Raw genomic sequence first — 20,191 nt, 5'->3', positions numbered from 1 at the left:
GCCCAGAAGTCAGATCAGGGCTGGACTAACGAGAGGGCATCTGTACATTTGTCTGCTGTCCAAGGAAGCTCCATATTTCTGAGCCTTGGCCCACCCTATGTAATCTCTAAAGCACAGCAGCCCTGGCCTCAAAAATTGGAGAAGAGAACATTTTAAAGTTCCTATACCTGAGAGATGAATAAATCCTTGCCCATCTTTTCACAGCTTACAAGCAGGAGGTAGTGCCCTTTCTACTTTCCCTTGGCCTAGCTCTGGGTACTTTGAGCTCAGGGGCAGGCAGTTCTGAATTGTTGAGCTTACTGGCCTTGCAGAGACGCTGTAAGAAGCATCATCGGCTGTCTCCCCAACTCCCTGCAAGAAAACACCCTGGGAACTCTGCTCCATGTGTTGCTTAACTTAATGGGAAGAGGCTGACTGTCTTGAGTCAACCCAACTGCCTGAAGCAGCAGGGTTTGGAGACATCTGCTTTAGTCTCTTCATCCATCTGCTCCATGTGTGTTGATAATCTCGGGGCCCTGCATAGCAGGTGGGAAACTGAGTGAAAAATTGTTGGTCAATTGAAAGGATGAATAGAGATGAATAAGGAGCGTGCCCCTCCCCCAGTGCCCTTATTCTGAATGGAAGATGGGATAGGTCATACTCCAAGGTAGGACAGAGGGAAAAGTTCACAGCGAGGGCCTAGGACCCTCTTTTGAATTCTTATGAGGAGAAATGGTGGAGGGGGCTACCAAGGGAGGTAGCAAAAGACTTAAGGATACCTGGAATGAAAGGAAGGGGCCTATTAAGACAGGCACATTGGAGGAGAAGCCTGGAGCAGGCCTGGGAGGGAAAGAGACTGTGGGGAATACGGAGGAAGGGCAAGGGGTCAGGGCTCAGCTTTCCAGGCCAAATCCCAGGAGAACTCCAGGACTAGTGTCATCCTCCATGTTCTTGACACAGTGGCATTAAACCATGTGCCAGTGGAGCAGTACAGCAGAAGAAGCTCTGGGGTGAAGGCATCAAGTCTTAGACCAGAATGGGGACTGGGGAAAATAGAATATTTTTTAAGACCATGGGAGGTGGCAATCTTGAGCTGTCTCAGCCTTGAAGAATCCCTCAACCCATCGCCCATTTGAAAACAGAACCGGGGCAGCTCTTTGCTTTTGAAGGCAGCCAGGGTAAGTAGAGTAGGTATTTTCCTGGGTGGAATGGTCAAAAGGGTGACAGGAGCCCTCCCGAATTGATACTTGAAATCCTACCAGTTCAGGATTAAACAATCTGTCTCCTAGTGGCAACTACTTTGTTATTTTCCATCCTTTATTCTTTATCCTTCACTCTTCTCCCTCTCCTAGATATCTTTTACTAAATTATAAAAGCAATACACATTTATAGCAAAAATGCATCAAATTTTAGCAAATTAAAAGATTAAGATCATCTACAATTCTACCATCCCGACATTTCCCTGCATTCATGCATGTGCATGCATGCACACGTATTCATAGAAAAATATAAAATATTTTACAGTGGGATCTTAACAACACATTTTGATTTTTAACTTGATTTTTCACCTAACATATTGTGGAACTTATCTATTCAGTTATTCAACAATTATTAATAGAGCAAATGCCTACTATTTTCCAGCTACTGTGCCAGGCCCAAGGATACAGGGGAGAGCACATATAGTTTCTGCACTCATAGAATTTATAATGTAGCTGATAAGAAATTTACCAAATAACACCTTTCTATAACAGCAAATACAGTTGGAGATCATAATTTTCTTTGTCAGTGCAGATTGTTTTTACTTAAAAAGCAGAATCAAAAGTACACATTAGGAACTATAAACAGTTATGTGTTTTTCTTTTTTCTAGAAGTGTGACATACATGTTTTATAGTCAGTAATGTTCTACTAAAACATTTTACTAACATGAAGCCAGACAGATGACCTTTGGTACCTCTGAAGCCTTTTTCTACCTCCTCTTACTCAGGTTGAACTAGACCAATGGAACACCATTTTTTTGCAAGAAAGATTTTAACAGGAAGAAGGATAGAGTTGTAATTACAGAGCCTGAAGAATCACATTTTAGCAAACTCACCCTCACCCCAACCAAAAACTTAACAGACTGATTTCTATGGAAAGGATTTTAAGTAAATCTGTACAAACACACTTAACATGCTGTAAGAAAAAGATACCTTTCAGGTGACTTTTGGCACATGGCATACATTAATTGATGTCCAGTAGAATAGAAATTTCAATAAAGAAACAATTTTGCCTTCAAAGCACTGCAATTAAAAAGTACAAGCCATTTAATACTTAGATCTTTAAGTGGCTAATCAGAAACTCTAAGATCAGACCTACTGGATCAGATCTACTGCCTGAATATTCATCTACAAAAATATTTTTTTCAACAGTGATGCTTAAAAATATAAAGGCTTCTCTAGAAACTGTGGGACTACATCAGGACTACGGAAGACAGTAATAAAATAACTGCAGACCCATGCCTAGGAATCGATTTTCTCATGTAGCTTTTGGTTAAGGATGTCTTTTTCAGCTGCTTCCTTTGGTCAAGACTGGTTCTAGTTTTCTTATAATAGCGGGCAGGAAATAGGAGCTTCAGAAATCTCAATTCGGGGCAGTTGGTTTGAGTGACATCCTAGATAAACACTCCCAAAAAGTAGAATACCCTGCACAGGTGGATCCCTAGGGTTGATGGACTACAACTCTTACCCATGTGAAAGGGCTGTGAACACAAGAAAGTTTGGTGCAAAGCCTGCCTGTGGTATTTGGGACAGGGAGTGTTTGTGATGGTGTTATTTTCCACGTGGTTGATACAGGAACATGTATGCTGAAAAAAGGGGTCTTCCAGGTGGAACACTTGACACAGTTTCTGTCCCAGAGTAGTCTGTCTCTCAGAAGTTCCTAAGAGAGGTGTCTACTTTGGCAGGGGCAGTAGGGTTACTGAATACAAGAACGTGTTTCAGGAATAGCAGAGGTCCCTGGAGGGTCAGGTAATTATCTTTTCGATCTACCAATACTTAACATTAATGAAGAGCTGCAGAGTCAGTCTTTCCAAGATATATTCTGTCATTAGGAACACATGCCTCTCCCCACCTACAGGGCCTGTGAGGTCCAGAAGGCTCCCACTGCCTGGAGATGGCAGCTAGTGTCACAGACCGTTTTGGATAGCTGGCATGGAAGGTGTTTTGCACGATGAAGTCACCACCAAATTACCAGTTAAATCCAGGGCCAAGTTGTGGGAAGAGCCACCTCCAAAATTGTCTGCAGTGGTAGATGGGATGACAGAGTGAGGCAAGGCTGGGAGAGACACAGAAGCAGGATTAGTCCCCCTAGGGATGTGGGGTCTGTAGTGGATGGGTGGTGGGCTCCCACCCTTTCGAGAACCTAGCACTCACTTCCCCATCTGCTGTGGCTCCTGATTGCTCATGAAGGCCTTGCCCTAGGCTGTGATCTCTCCCCAGCGCTCTGCTCAGTGGGATTGGCTGAGACCTTTGTTGCAGCCAATCCAACTACATAGCAGTTTAACTTTTCCCCAATCCCCAGTCCTGCTTCATTCACTTCCTCACATGTGGACCCTAAGAGTCCTCTCCAACGAGCTTCCTGTACATAGATCTTCATCTGAGTCTGTTTTTGGGAACTGGACCTGAGACAGGGCCGGAGGGAGCTGGTCGGTTGGCTGGTCGACTGGGATTTGGATGGGGAGGCTGCCCTTTTTTTCTGGTAAAAGTGCCCTGGGAGCGTGGAGAAGACCCTGGAGGTGAAGGCCCCGGGATGGCGGGCAGCCCACCGCACATATAGAATTCATGAGAACATTCTTCAGGGATTCTGGAGGGGGTGCGCTTCTCTGGCTTGTTGCTATTTGATCAGTGGTAAACGCTTGCCTGGGACATTCAGTAAAGCCAAGCTTGGGCTGGGGCAGGGATTGCTGCTACTTAGGCCAGGCTTCCCAGACCCCTTTCTGCCTTCTCTGTGTATTCCAGATGTTCTTTCTCCCAGTGGCTGAATTTCCGAGGTCCCAACTCTGGTGTCTCAGTTCACGGAAGTAATGGCTCTTGTTAGCTTACCCCTAACGGTTCTCCTTGCTTCCAGGTGGCTCTTGTTGACCTCTCCCAATTCACCTTTGCTGGCAACAGGGGAGAGCAATTAGCAAAATGTATGTATTAGAGCTCCTTTCTCACTCCCACTGTTTAGACTAATTATTTCGTTGTTTCAGGCCAGGTGTTCTGCCTTATTAAAGCTGGGGTTATTCATAGTCAAGGCCAAATAGTCCACGTTTGAATTCCCATAAATGTGTTTCATGCATGTTTTGCCCTGAGAAACTGGTAATTAAGATACTGGGTCTTAGCTGCCCAACGATAAGGCTTGGTAATAGAAGTACAGAGAAAACCTATGACCTGAGCCATTTTTAGCTTATTTTCAGCTTTGAAAATCATTGTGGTTCAGTTAGAATTAGTCATGGTTTTTAATATAGGGCTGAATCAGTCTGCTCAGTTTCCCTCTGCACGCATGGTTGATGCCCTGAGTCTTCTGACTGTAACCCTTGCCTCACCTCCTATACACCTAGACACACACACCCTTGCACTCGCACACACACTCCTGCCTTTTTGAAACAGGAAAGCACTGAACAACTATGGCAACAGCACCCACATGCAAACTTCGGAGAACAAAGACCCGGCTGATGAGAGGGTGTGTGTGTCGTTGATGGTCCAGAGATGATTTTCTGTCACTGTACATAAGGATTACACCACTAGTTAAAAGCTAATGTGTACTGAGTGCTTGTTATATACCAGGACATGTTCTAAAATAATTTAATCATCACAGCAGATTTGTATCTGATAGGTGGAAATCAAGGCATAGTGGATTAAACAACTTATCCAAGGTCATGTAACTGGGAGGTGGGGAGCCAGGATTTGACTTACGTGGTTTCACTACAGCATGACTTACCCGACCCGACGACCAGTGAAGCCCAAGTGAAGGTTTTCTAGCAGTAGATTCTTCTCATGCTGAAAATCATGATGTTAAACTGTTGTTCTGAAGTCTTCTGGATCTCTCAGGTATTTTTGTGAATTAGAAATAGGTGTCCATTCTGTGCTGACAGCTTCATGGGCACATGTCTTAGCAAAGGATAGTGCTTGTGTAAAGTAAAATATGTTTATGTTCTTCTGGCCATAGCATACAGCTCAGTGGCCAGAGTATGGGCTAGATTTTCACTCCCTTTCACATCCTTGGTCTGAAACTCTTATGCATGATGCAATCTGCACAACTTACATGGTGGCCTGGTGGTTTTGCATTAGTCTGTCACTATCCTGAGCTCTGAGATCTGGAGAAGAGGGGCCTTTCCTCAGTCCGATGTTGAATCTCCTCAGTCCTCAGTTTTTGCAGCTGGCCTGCCTCCACACCACTCAACGTAGGTTCAGCACTGCCTTTCTAGAACAAGGCAGTAATGACACCACAGCTTCTCCATACCTGCTCTCCAGTGGCTCATTGCCACTCTAGGAGCTTTGGAATCTCCTGGTTTTAGATTCATTTCAGCAAGGAGCTCTGTGTTCACATTCTCGGCAAACTGGACCTGCCCATGGCTTATCCACCACATCCACAAGGAAGTTGCCAAGTTATGCCAGAATGAAGCTGGAAACCTATTAATGCAGACTTTTAAGGGATGTGGGGATTCGAAAAACATGTTACTGTTGTGAAGATACTGCAAAGAATGACTTGTGTATACATCACATTTCAGCTGCAGTAAAGTGATCTGGTGGCATGAAGAATGAAGCTTGTCTATCAGGTTTGGGTTTTAGGAAGTCAGGGAGAAATGCATTCATAGGAATGTGGTGTACATGATGTCAGGTTATGTACAAAACTAGATTTCATGGGTTTAGGAGTTGATCAGAGACAGGGAAGTGGACAAAGTGGGGTTACCCTTTTTAGACATTTAGTTGAAAAGGGGAAGAGACACAGAATGACAGCAAGAAGGCATCATGGGGCTAGAAGAGATACTGTAAGCATGGGAAAGACTTGGGTATGGGAGGAGAGGTTTAGAGGAGGGGCAGGAGAGGGAGGAGGGTAACTGATGGAGCAAAGATTTAGAGGAGATGGGAGGGGATGCATCTTGAAGCCTTGTACAAGGAAAAACAAAATTAGGTGGGTGTGGAGGCAGGCAGGAGTAAAGGCACAGAAGAGATGCTGAGGGGATCATTCCTAATGGCTTCAGTATTCTTGGTGAAGTAGGAAGTCAGGCTTGGGTGGTCCGCCCTCAGCAGAGCTCAGTTCCTGCAGCAGATAGGGGAAGAAAGATTGTAGTCATGGCCTTGAGATGAGACTTTGTTAGGCTGATGGTTGAAAGATAGGGAAATAGGAGCATTGATGAAGCTGGTGAAATGGTGGTTCAGATGGTGAAGTCCAGTCTGTTCTTTCTGTGAGCAATCAGACAGCAATTTTGTTCACCACTTTCTGCTACCTGGTCAATGCCTAGCACATAGTAAGTGCTCAGAAAGTACTTGTTGAATGAATGAATAAGGCTTAATGTGAGAAGGGCAGGAAAAGAGGCCAGGAGAGAGCTAACAGCCTTGGAAAAAATGAAGGAGTCCAGATAATGAGATTATTTACACGAGTGAGGAACAGATGTGATGAGAGGTAGGTGGGAGAGCCCTGGCAGATGGAAAGTTGTGGCCAGAAAGTGGGGCTTGGGGATTAAGCTTCCAGGAGGGACCAGTTCTTGGTGATGGTCCAGGCTGCAGCCCTGGAGTGTGTGGCTGAGGTGGAGTGAAGGAGAAGGTGAGTGGAATTGAGAAGACTCAGGGATTCCATGGCCAGGATGCTGAGTGAGTCACCCTCTCAGAGGTGGAACTTACCGAGGATGATGGCGAGGGATGGTCGGGGAGATGCATGGTATTCCAGAACCCAACAGAGGGAAGAAACCGTAGAAGTCATTTGTTCAACTTCCTATCGAATGATAGCAAGAAGATTGGCTTGGATGGAATGACAGAGTTTTAACATTAAAGTGGTGGAATTGTTTACAATGACAAAGACTTGGAACCAAACCAAATGCCCATCAACGATAGACTGGATAAAGAAAATGTGGCACATATACACCATGGAATACTCTGCAGCCATAAAAAAGATGAGTTCATATTCTTTGCAGGGACATGGATAAAGCTGGAAACCATCATTCTCAGCAAACGGACACAAGAACAGAAAACCAAACACTGCATGTTCTCACTCATAAGTGGATGTTGAGCAATAAGAACCCATGGACACAGGGAGGGGAACATCACACACCATGGCCTGTTGAGGGGTTTGGGGGGGCTATGGGAGGGATAGCAGTGGGTGGGGGGATTGGGGAGGGATAATATTAGGAGAAATACCTAATGCAGATGACATGTTGATGGGTGCAGCAAACCACCATGACACATGTATACGCATGTAACAAACCTGCAAGATCTGTACATGGACCCCAGAACTTAAAGTATATTTAAAAAGTGGTGGAATCAGGATAGAGGAAAGAAAAAGGGAAAGGGGAGGGCATTTAAGGTCAAAAGAGGAGTTTGTTCTGCTGGGTATCTTTTGGGTAGGAAAGTGACATGTTGGAAATGGTACTTGCATAAGATCATGTTGGTGGGGGTGGATGGGAGCAAAGGGAGACTAGAGATTCTCAGTGGATCTTTGAGGAGTAGTGTACCACATCCAAACTCATGACCCACGGCAGTTTGCCAGGCTGTCATAAACAGTGTAAATTCTTCCCACTCAATGGATCAGGCTGGCACAGGCCCCTGGAAAACATACTTGGCCAGCTGGGTGTGGTGACTCACACCTGTAATCCTAGTGCTGTGGGAGGTTGGGGCAGCATCATTGGAGGCCAGGAACTCAAGAACAACCTGAACAACATAGTGAGTCCCCATCTTTACAAAAAATATTTAAAAATCAGCTAGGCATGGTGGTACGTGCCTGTAGTCCCAGCTACTTGAGAGGCTGAGGGAGGATCACTTGAGCTCAGGAGTGTGAGGCTGCAGTGAGTGAGCTATGATTGCACCACTGCACTCCAGCTTGGGTGACAGAGCAAGACCCTATCTTAAAAAAAAGACACCTGCAACTAGATGCAGGTGGTATCCATGGGCCCAGAAGGATGATGCAGATAGGAGCGGTGTCACTTATGGTATGGGATGGGCACTGTGTGGGGTACTTTACCCAGCTTGATTTACTCACCACACACACTGATGAAGAGGCATATTATCCCAGTTTTGCCCATGAGGCAACCAAGGCCAAGGTGACAGCAGAGCCACGTATCCAGAGACATATTACGTTTCTCTTCTCTGCATCCCCATCCTAGAATCTCAGGGAAGTTCCTTCTCATGTCTAACCTCAGTCCTTGATGCTGGAGCTCATATCATTATATCCTGGCATCCCAGGGGCTAATTCCAAAAAGATATTGTCCCACCTGGGTAATTTCACCATGACCTTTCCATGGTATTTATTTTGTTCCTGAATGGGATGTCTGGGGAGGGCCAGCATCCAGTTGGCATTTGTGAGTATGCTGTGCGCTTATTTTCTATCAGTTTAGATGATTCCTCATGGCTCTGTATCAGCTATTCTACCCTAGAATTGTCTGTTACAGCCTTATTCCTAGAGTTTCACAAAGGCAGAGTCACATAAGTCATGTTAAGGTAGGATTTATCTGATGTCCCATCCAGTGTATGTCCTGGGCCTTCCTCAGACAGGGAACGCCCATAGGAGTGTTGTCTCCCCTTTTTTTTGGTATTTTTGGTAGTGTCTTTTCACAAGTTTCTCCTCTGTGGCTTTCCTTGACCACTCATTTCTCAGACAGGATTGGCATGCAATGGGCATTTAGGAAGATGGACTGAGACTGAGTAGCCCATTTGCATTGCAACTGTGGTCAAACACACTTCTGGAAGCTAGAACATTAGTATGGGGGGCAGTAGCAGCTCCAGCAGTGGTGGCTGGAACAACAGAGGTGCCCAGAGTGTCCAAGGTGACATCAACTCTGCAACTATTGGGAAGGATGTCCAGTTCAGAAGCACAAGTCTCTCTGTGGATCAGAATTCCACGCTCCTGACCTTTGCCACTCCTTTGTAATAGCTCCTTTCTCCTCAGAGTCAGTAACACCACAATCTCATCTCCTTGGAGGTTCAAAGCCAACCCAAGAAGGGGTCCAGATGGACATTGTCAAGTTAGGGGGTCGGACTTGAGCCACGCCACTATTGCCTTTATGTTTTCTTATATAGAAACTCTCCCTTTCCTTCTTTCAGCTGTTTTTTTCTTTATTAAATTGTAATATGTTATGCTGCAGTGGAAGTAGACACCCCCTGAACCAGCAGGGACCAGAGTGGGGCTCTTCCGGGGCCTCTGAGGGTGCAGGCTGTAGAGATGCCCAGGTCCTGCTCCTGGGAGGTCAGTGGTAGCTGTACCCAGGGGCTCCTGCCCCACCAACTTGGAAGGGGCGTGGCTCTCACTTGTCCCTGGCTCCTGCCTGCTCTGCAGAACTGGGGGCCCAGGTCTGCAGCTGCAGATCAGGCAGCTGCAGCTGCACCCAGAAGGGCAGATCCTGTCTACTCCTGGCCCCCTAAAGAGCACAGGGAGGCTCCGATTCACAGCCGCAGTTTGGACGGCTGCAGCCCCTCCCAGGAGGGCGGGGATCCTGCCTGCTCAGTAGAGCAGGAGGCCTGGGTCTGCAGCCACAATTTGGGCGGCTGCAGCAGCACCTGGGAGCTCCCGCCCCAACTCAGAAGAGGTGGGACTCCACTGGCTCCATGGAGTGTGCAGCCCCAGCCGTGCCTCCCTGTTACAGTCGCAGCCATCACTATGAGATGGGTATGGTTATCCTCACTTTACAGATGTGGAAAAGGAGGGATAGAGAGGTAAGGTTACATTGTGCCACAGGTTACAGTTAGCGAACATACGCAGTTGGGCCCCAGAATTCATGCTTGTCACTCCCACGCTATACTAATAACATAGCTATAGTTTTGTTTCTTCAACATAGTGTCTGTGTATGTGTGTGTGTGTGGGGTGTGTTTCTGGTCTTCAATGGCACAGCGTTATTTTATTGAGTGGCCTTTGAATCTTTAGACTCCATTGCGGAAGCGGTGCTCTGTCCTTGGTGCTGAAATCTGGCCCAGGTTTCCGGTGGCCTTTTCTGTTTCAGGAGGCCGACATTATAGTCACTTCGCCAAACTCAGCTCTTCCCATCCCCTATGTCAGCCCTGACTATTTGCATTTGGGCGCACAAATTTCCTGTCCAAGGTCAGGTAAACATTTGGTCCAAAGCCCTACTTTAAAATAGTCTCAGGCTTTTTGTCTATTTTGTTACATTCCCCATGAAACCAAGACCAAAAAAAATTTTCTCTAAGTCTTTATGAATAGTTGAAACTATGCGTATTGACATGTTTTCCTTTCTGCCTTCTGCTACTTGAGAGTATTTATCATTGGCGATTAGAGTATGATATTTACTTCCTATTTTAACATGGATTATTCTTTTAAGTTAACTCTCTTATTATTGTAATGAGAAGGATATAAAAATAAAAAAATCTAAGAAGCTAGCCTTCTCTTGATTGAGGCTAGGTTCATGCTGAGCCACATTAGAAACTGGACAGTCCCAGAGGAGGAGAGCGATTTAAAACATTAGCTATTATTATTAATTAAGGTGGTAATAAAAAGAATATCTTCCTCTCAGGGATGTGTTGAAGAACACATGAAATAATATATGTAAAAAACACTTTATAAGACAAAAGACGTTAATGCCGATATTGTAATATGTGTATGCAAAGTTTGATTAGAAATTCTATTCTAAATTCTTTAAGGAAAGCAACTGTGTCAGATGGTGTTTGTGTGTTACACAGTACTGAGCAGGAAATGTGCACTCAGTAAGCACTTGCTGACTGATGGACTGATTAAATGACGTAATGCATACTGGAGCTTGGCAGAGTTCCTAGAACAAGATACTCAATACATGGGTGATATTGCTATTGCTATTTCCAGGGTTACCACTGTTAGTTGGTTTCTGTGGAGTAAAACTCTCAAGGCTAGAAGTGACTTCAGAGGCCATCAAGAGGAGCCTCCATTTAGATACCTATGTCCTCTCTAAAACATTGTCTGCAGTGGCAGCCCACCATGTGGTGGTGGGGAACTCCTCTTCCTCTCACAGAGGATGTTAAGCTGAGTCTTATCAAGTAAATTCAATTCATTGGTCCAAGTTTTCCTGTGGCCATAGGGAACAACACTACATCCCTTTGTGCATAAGAGTCTACAAATGTTTAAGGAAGGTCTCCTCCTTTATCAGGCTCCTTCTGCAGGTGGGATATTTCCATCTTCTCTCAGGTGGAGGATGCACCAGCCATCCTTGGTGCTCTCCCATAGACACCTTCCAGGTGCCTAGAACCAAACCCTGCAGGTGAAGCCTGACTAGTTCAGGAAAAAGTTGGGCACAGAGCTTGTCTTTGTGCATTCTCTGACCTTGCAGGTAATTTTGGCAGCTGCTTTCTGCCACTGACTCACCTTGAGCTGGCACGATTTTATACAAGCCATTGTGAAACCTTATCTCTGCATGGTGAACTGCGCAGCTGTTTTGCTTGAATGCACTTGTGGGGTTTCACATTAGTCTCTGTTAAATTTTTCTTATTAGTTTTGGCCCAAGCTTCAAACTATCAGATTATTTTTGGATTCTGATCCTGCCACCCAACTTACTTGTTACTCTTACTAGGTTCAGGCAAGCTATATATTTGAACTATATGCAAAGATGTCCTTACTTGTGTGTACTGGAAAGAGAAACTACTATTTACAGTAAAAGCTGCTTATTTGTAATAGGAAAGAAAGTTGTCATAATTAGTCTAAGGCAAGGTGGCTCTTCAAAAACTTTCTTTTTTGTGTGCACAGAAAAAATTGGAATGAACGAAAATTTTCTTATGGACAATGTCAAACATCAAAGTAAAATAGTGTAATAAAAACCTCTGTACCCAGCACCCAGCTCAACATTAAACTCATCTTATTTAATTTCTACCCCTTCCACATCTCTAGATTATGGTGGAGCAAGTCTCAGACATAATATTATTATTATTAAGATGGAGTCTTAATAATAATAATAATAATAGTATTATTATTATGTCACCAGACTGGAGTGCAGTGGCGTGATCTCGGCTTACTGCAACCTCTGCCTCCTGGGTTCGAGTGATTCTTCTGTGGCAGCCTCCTGACTAGCTGGGACTACAGGCGTACTCCACTGTGCCCAGCTAATTTTTGTATTTTTAGTAGAGATCGGATTTCACCATGTTGGCCAGGATGGTCTCGATCTTTTGACCTCATGATCCACCTGCCTCGGCCTCCCAAAGTGCTGGGATTACAGGTGTGAGCCACCACACCTCGCCCCATATTATTTTATTCGTAAATATTTTTATAAGTTTCTGTAAAAGATAAGGACTCTTTAAATAATATAACCACTATAACCTTATCACCCTTAACAAGATAAACATTAATTCTTTAATAGGGTCAAATATCTAGTCAGGTTTCACATTTCCCCTAATGTCTCATGAATGCTTTCATTAAAATTGCTGGTTTGCATCAGGGTCTAAATAGCGTTCATACATTGCAATTGGTGGATATGTGGGAATTCCCCTCCTTCTTTTTGTTTCTTGTGATCTGTTTGTTGAAGAAACCTGGTCCTCTGTGTGTAGAGTTAGCATCCTACTGAGTTAGTGTTTTTTCCCTCCCCACTCTGTGATGTTGTTTAACGTGTTTCTCCATCCTTTGTCCATATTTTTAAAAAATGTGTCATTTATTACAATGGACTTTTTGGGTGTATAGTTCTACATACATTTTTTTTTGAGACAGGGTCTCACTCTATTGCCCAGGCTGGGGTGTGGTGGTGGGATCATGGCTCACTGCAGCTTTAACTTCCTGGGCTCAGGTGATCCTCCTGCCTTAGCCTCCTGAGTAGCTGGAACATGTAAGTGTATGTTTAACTTTGTAAAAAAATTGTTAATAAGGTACATGCCACCATGCCTGGCTAAGTTTTATATTTTTTGTAAAGATGGGATTTCACTGTGTTGACTAGACTGGATTTGAACTCCTGGGCTTGAGTGATTCTCTCACTTCAGCCTCCCAAAGTACTGGGATTACAGACATGAGCCATTGTGCCCTGCCACCAGTTCTGTCAATGTTAACACAGTTACACATGTATAGATTTATGTACCCACTTCCACAATCAGGGTGTAAACAGTTTCATCTCCTCCCAAAACTCCCTTGTGCTATTTTTTATAGTTGTTCATTCCCCTCCCCTGCAATCTCTGGCAACCACAGATCTGTTCTGTCACTATAGTTTTGTTTTCTTGAGAATTTCACGTAAAGAAATCATACGATATGTAGCTTTTTGAGACTGACTTCTTTCACTCGGCACACTGCCTTTGAGCTGCACCCAAGTTGCTGCTGTATCAATAGGGTGCTCCTTTTTATTGCTGAGTGTATTCCATGGTATTTGTGGACTACGCTACGGGGTTGTTCACCTCTTCACCTCTTGAGGGATGTTTGGATTGCTACCAGATTTTGGTGATTGTACATTGACCTATAATAAGGAATCATGAACAGGCTGTCATGCGAACATAAGTCTTCATTTCTCTACGGTAAATACCCAGCATGCCCAGCATGGGATTTCTGGTTGTATGGTGTAAGTGTATGTTTTTAACTTCATAAAAAAATTGTCAAGCTCTTTTTAAGAGTGGTTATGCCTTTCTATATTCCCATCAGCAATGTGTGGAGGTTCCAGTCACTTTGCATTCTCAAGAGTGTTTGATATTGGCAGGTTTTTTTTTTTTTTTTTTTTTTTTTTTTTTTTTTTTTTTTTTTTTTTTTTTTTTTGAGACAAGCCTTGGTTTGCCACCTAGGCTAAAGTGCAGGGGAATGATTATAACTCACTGTAGCCTTGACCTCCTGGGCTCAAGAGATCCCCCTGCCTCAACCTTCAGAGTGGTTGGGACTACAGGCATGCACCACCATACCTGGCAAAAAATTTTAAAAATTGTTATTTTGTAGAGATGATGTCTCACTATGTTGCCCAGGCTGGTCTTGAAATCACAGGCTCAAGTGATCTTCCCACCTCAGCCTCCCAAGTAGCTGGGACTATAGATGTCATGCCCAAATGTTAAATTTGTTTATTTTTTTGTAGCGATGAGGTTTTGCTTTGTTGCCCAGCCTGGTTTTGAACTCCCAGGCTCCAGCAATCCCCCTTGCTTTGGCCTCTCAAAGTGCTGAGATTACAGGTGTGAGCCACTGTGCCTGGTTTCTCCTGGATTTAAATGCCCCTTTTCCAATAAATCAATAAATCAAAAGGAGCCTCTCTCTGAGGCTCTTTTTTGCAGCCTGAATCCAAGTATTCCTTCTAAAGCACAGATCCGATGGTGTTACTCCTCTGCTCAAACCCACTAATTCCACTCCCCACTGTGCTAATTCCACTGTGGGGACAGAGTTGCTCTTCCATGTCTTCATTATCTGTGTGGTTTGCCTGCTGTTACTTGTGACATGGTATGGGGTTCAAGTCAGTGCCTCCATTCTCTCTTTGTCATCTGCTTGATTCCACTCGAGCAGGTGCTGGATTGCCAACAGAAGGGCCCTGGCTGGGGCAAGGGGTTGAGTGTGCTGGGAACCTGGCACCCAGAGGCTGAGGACAGGTGAGCATGTGTGGGTGGCTCCAAAGCCTGGCTGAGTGGCTGTTCCATGCTATTGAAGCCTCTTCTCCCACCAATTATGTGAACAAACAAGAGTCAGCTGGTTTTCTAATGTGCTCGAGTCAGGCATGACAAATCACTTGGGCAGGAGAGAGAAGCATGTCCGAAAAGAATGCACCTAGAGGTGGTAATTAGTACGCCTGTCTTCCCACGCCTTGACCAGAGATCCCATGCTCCAGGCCCTGAGCTGAACTTGGAACAAGGAAAAAGGATGCTGAGGTGGAAACATAGCTTGCATGGGACGCTTTAGCTTCCTCCTCTCCTTTTTTCCCCTGCAAAAGTTCACGTGCCCACTTAGCCCAGCATGAGGTTTCAAGTCCTTGGTGAGAGCCTAGAATGTACAATGCATTCATTTGATGGTCTGGGTGGGAGTTAGGTTTCACTCTGAACCACCCAAGCATGAGAGGATTGTGGGTAAAGCCCCATATATACACGGCAGAGAGTCCTGTCCTTGCAGGCTGGGCACCCTCCGGAGGTAAGGAACATCACTTCCTCAGGATGAAAAGGGAAAGCGTTACCTTAGAGGCTCTGGATGGCCCCCGCATCCTGAGGACCCCACTGCAGTGGCTGTGGTTCCCAGAAGAGCTGAAGGGCTTTCTCTAAGACCACACTGCACAGTTACCTGAGACAAGGTCTCCTGTGAACCGTTTATGTTTTAAGAGCTGGGATCTGACAGGCAGAAGTCAATGACCCAGGTCACTGGAGACGGGAGGGGCATGACAAATCACCTAATTATAGCAGATGCTCTGAGATTTGGGGCTGGATTCTGGTAGGAAGCAGCCCATCCATTGTAGGGTGCCTAACTGTTTTTCTGCCTTGGATTTGGTGAAGGCAAAATGAGGCCAATGCCAGAGAAAAATCAAAGCAACAGGTGACTCCAGGATTAGGATTAGGGCATGTTTGGGATTTGAGGCATTGGCCTGTTTGGCTAGAAAATCAAGCTCAGGAACTTGTCAAATTAGTGAGCCAATCCACTGAGACTTTTAAAACAGCCTACCTCTCTCATTGCATCAGTAGGTGCCCTTTCCTCAGGCTTTCTGAACCAGTACATCTTTGGGCATCCAGAGAAAATGATGAGCCAGCAGTCCAGCGAGGCCTCCAAGGCCACCCAGGGCATCAACAGCTGCTTTGCAATCCTGGTGTCTGGCCAGAGCCATGGTGGTGCCAGCAGATCCCAGTCAGCCTCACACTCTGGGGAGGCAGTGCTGCTATGGCCTGTGCCATGATGGGGGGCACCTTATGTCTGACTCTGTCATAGCTGAGCTCACCTGCTCACCACGTACTGTGGCCACCTTGCCTTCTAATACTCCTGCGCTTCCCAATTCCCATCACTCATCCCTTCCTTCCTTCTTTCCTTCCTTCCTTCCTTCCTCCTTTCCTTCCTTCCTTCCTTCCTCCCTCCCTCCCTTTCTTCCTTCCTTCCTTCTTTCTCTCTTTCTTTCTGTTTCTTTCTTTCTCTCTTTCTCCTTCCTTCCTTCTTTCCCTTCCTTCCTCCCTCCTTCCTTTCTTTTTCTTTCTTTCTTTCTCCTTCCTTCCTTCTTTCCCTTCATCCTCCCTCCCTCCTTCCTTCCTTTTTCTTTTTCTTTCTTTCTTTCTCTCTTTCTCCTTCCTTCCTTTCTTCCTTCCCTTCCTCCGTTCCTCCCTCCCTCCTTTCTTTCTTTTTCTTTCTTTCTCTTTCTCTTTCTCCTTCCTTCTTTCCTTTCTTCTTTCCCTCCCTCCCTCCTTTCTTTCTTCTTTCTTTCTCTTTCTCTCTTTCTCCTTCCTTCCTTCTTTCCCTTCCTCCTTCCCTTTCTTTCTTTCTCTTTCTCTTTCTTTCTTTCCTTTTCTTTTCTTTCTTTCTTTCTTTCTCTCTTTCTTCTTCCTTCCTTCTTTCCCTTCCTCCCTCCCTCCCTTTCTTTCTTTCTCTCTTTCTCTTTCTTTCTTTCTTTCTTTCTTTCTTTCTTTCTTTCTTTCTTTCTTTCTTTCTTTCTCTTTCTTTCTTTCTCTCTCTCTCTCTCTCTCTTTTTTGAGATGGAGTCTCACATTGCATGCCAGGCTGGAGTGCAGTGGCATGATCTCAGCTCACTGCAACCTCTCCTTCTCTGGTTCAGGCAATTCCCTGTCTCAGCCTCCCGAGTAGCTGGGGTTACAGGCACCTGCCACCATGCCCAGCTAATTCTTGTATTTTTAGTTCAGACGGGTTTCACCGTGTTGTCCAGGCTGATCTTGAGCTCCTGACCCCATGATTCACCCATCTCCACCTCCCAAAGTGCTGGGATTACAGGTTTGAGCCACTGCTCTTTGGTCCTGTCCTTTGAACACTTTTCTATTGATGGGGTTGTCTTCCTTTTTCTTATTAATTTATAGGAATTCTTTATATGTTCTGAATATAAATCCTTTGTCAGATATGTAAATTATTACTATCTTCTTCCACTTTGGGGTGGTTTTTGCACTCTCTTAATTAAGCAACTTGACAAGCAGAATTACTTATCCAAATTTTACTTCTTCAAATTCATCATATTTTCCTTTTGTGTGGTGTTGTTTTTGTGTCCTGTTTAAGAACCCTGTCTATACTCTCAAGGCCATGGAGATATTCTCTGGTTTTTTCTAAAAGCTCTACTGTTTGGCTTTTTACACTGGGGTTTTAACATTTAAAATATGAAAAGAGATGTAAATCTGCTTAATCTTGGTGATTAACTTGCTGGTGTTTGCTATATTGTTTTCAGTATGATTGAAATAGTCTATAGTTAAAAATAAAATGAAAAATATTAAAAAATGGATGTCTCCCTGGGTTCCTTCTTTTTTGCTCTGTTCTTTTCATGCTGCTATGGTGAGTTTGCCTACTCTAGTTTCACTCATACATTTATTTAAATTTCATCCAGCACCAGTCTGGTCCGTGTACTGTGGGGGTGGTGGCCACGGAGGTGACATGGATGTCCCCTTAAGGGACTTACAGTTTGGTGAACATGGAGACACACAAATGCAGTAAAGTTCCTGGGAATAGCTATTCCACAGAACAGCACAGAGCTCATGCTGTCTTGAACATGACTATGCTGTCCATCCTGCCTCCTCTTCCAGTTTCCTTTTAAAAACTTCACTGAGGCACAATTTGCATACAGCAACAATGCACCCATTTTCAGAGTACGGTTCCATGAGTTTTGACAAACGTAAATCCCTGTATGACCATGACCACAACCAAAATATAGAACATCTTCCAAAATGCTCTTCCTGCTCCTTTGCAGTCAATCACCTGCCAATCCCCAGCACTAGGCTGAGGCTTGCTTTCTGTCACTGTAGGTTAGTTACGCCAAGTTTAGGGCTTCATAGGAATGCAATCTTGCAGGATGTATTCTTTTGTGTCTGGCTTCCCTGGCTGATCACAATCTTTCTGAGACCTATCAGGCATATGTGCTGCAAATATTTTGCCCCACACTGTGGTTTGCCTTTTCATGCGCTTTTTATATATATATATATATATATATATATATATATATATATATATATATATTTTTTTTTTTTTTTTTTTTTTTTTTTTTTTTTTTTTACAGAGTTTCACTGTTGTTGCCCAGGCTGGAGTACAATGATACGATCTCAGCTCACCACAGCCTCTGCTTCCTGGGTTCAAGAGATTCCCCCTTTTCAGCCTCCTGAGTAGCTGGGATTACAGGTGTGCACCACCACTCACGGCTAATTTTGTATTTTTAGTAGAGATGGGGTTTCTCCATGTTGGCTAGTCTGGTGTCGAATTTCCAATCTCAGGTGAACCATCTGCCTCAACCTCCCAAAGTGCTGAGATTACAGGTGTGAGCCACTGTGCCCACCTGCCTTTTCAGGTTCTTAATGATGTACTCCGTATCTCCCTGTCCTTTTGAATCTCTGCTGATTGGGAAGTGGTGTTTCCCGATCAGCAGCATTTGTGTCTCCATCTAGAGCCGAGTGCTTGGCCCAGCCCTGGGACTAGATCCAACTCTATGTCCTGTGTGAAGACAAGTGACTCTTATCCCTGTTCTAGCCTTTTACATAAATGGGGGCATTTTCTCCTTTAGTAAAGTTGCTTACATCCTGGGACTTAATCCATCAGAATTAAAGGAAAAATCCAGGTGCCCGGGCCATGCTCCCTAAGATTCTGATCCAGGAGACCAGAAGTAGGACTTGAGGATCTGGATTTTTAAAAGCTGCCTAGTGGTCCTGATGTGCAACTGCCCATAGAGCAAAGTTCCAAATCTGCAGCATAGCACAGAGACACCATTGCAGTAACTTTCAGCCTACACCTCCAGCTCCTTCCCCATCATCTCTCCTCCTCCTTGGTCACACCTACCCTGAACTTGTGGGATCCCCTATCAACACTTCCCCAGCACATTAGATTTCCCCCTCTCTACTAGTGGTGTCTTTTTTGAATTGTCCACCCACGGGCCCACTCCTATTCATCCCTCAATACCTCACTCAAAACTACCTCCTCTGTGATGCCTTCAATAGCCCTTCTTCCTCTCACACTCATAGTACTTTGATCTACTGTCAATAACACTGACTCCAATGTGCTCTAAGGTGTTATTTACATGCCTGGTTCCTTCAACAAAACTGTAGGCTCCTACAGACCATGAACTGTATTTTGTGTGTCACTGTCATCTACTGGGAAGCCTGGTGCCTCCACAAATCATTGCTGAGTGATTGAATGACTGGAGAGATGACTAAATGGATATTGGTCAATGTTATATCTCTTGGAGGGAAGTCCTAGGGGAAACCCTTCTGAACACTCCTTCCCGGATTCTCTGAACAGAGGGCAGGAGCATCTATTATGCCTGACTGTATCCTGCTCTAATTCTCACGCTTCTTGGCAGAAACCAGAGCCAGTGGTTAGCTTGAGATGGCTTCTACTTTCTGACTGCATCAGTTTTAAACCTACTTCACACTTAATGCTTTTGTCATTTTCATTTGAGGCCACAGGTTGTATGAAGGTATTTTGTCTGTGAGTCACAGAGGGTGTGTGTCTGTGTGTGGCATGTTTGCCCATTGGTCTGTCAGGGCAGATAAATGAAAGGACTTTAACAAGTTCAAGACACTCCACAAATGCCAGATACTATTAAGTGCTGTCATGTATGCTTGTGAGGCTACGGCTTTGCTTTTTTAGGAACCAAGAACTTTCTGAATTGTATAAGGTTGGCTGGGTGCTGGGCGGGTGTATGTGCTGGGTATGGGGCTTGCCTTCCCAGGGCTTCCTCACCAGTTGAGGAGAAGTAAGGTATTGTCGTTTGAATTATAGACACTGTAGGGACAATGAGTGTCGCAGGAGCTTGAGGACAGGAGAGCTCATGGGCCAGGCTGATCATATGGTCATATGGTTACCATGGTGGGGCCGGGACTTCGGCTGGTTCCTGAATGAGTTGGTTTAGGGTGGGAGGGAAAGAGATTTAGGTGTAGACTGTGGCCGTCTCCTGGCCCATTAGCTTGCAAAATCACACCCTTGATCCTGCTGAGGAAGGAGCAAGCTGTGGCATCC

This window comes from Saimiri boliviensis, chromosome 7 (assembly GCF_048565385.1).
Source record: "Saimiri boliviensis isolate mSaiBol1 chromosome 7, mSaiBol1.pri, whole genome shotgun sequence".
In the NCBI taxonomy this organism is placed as follows: Eukaryota; Metazoa; Chordata; class Mammalia; order Primates; family Cebidae; genus Saimiri; species Saimiri boliviensis.
Note: the sequence above shows the minus strand (reverse complement) of the source record.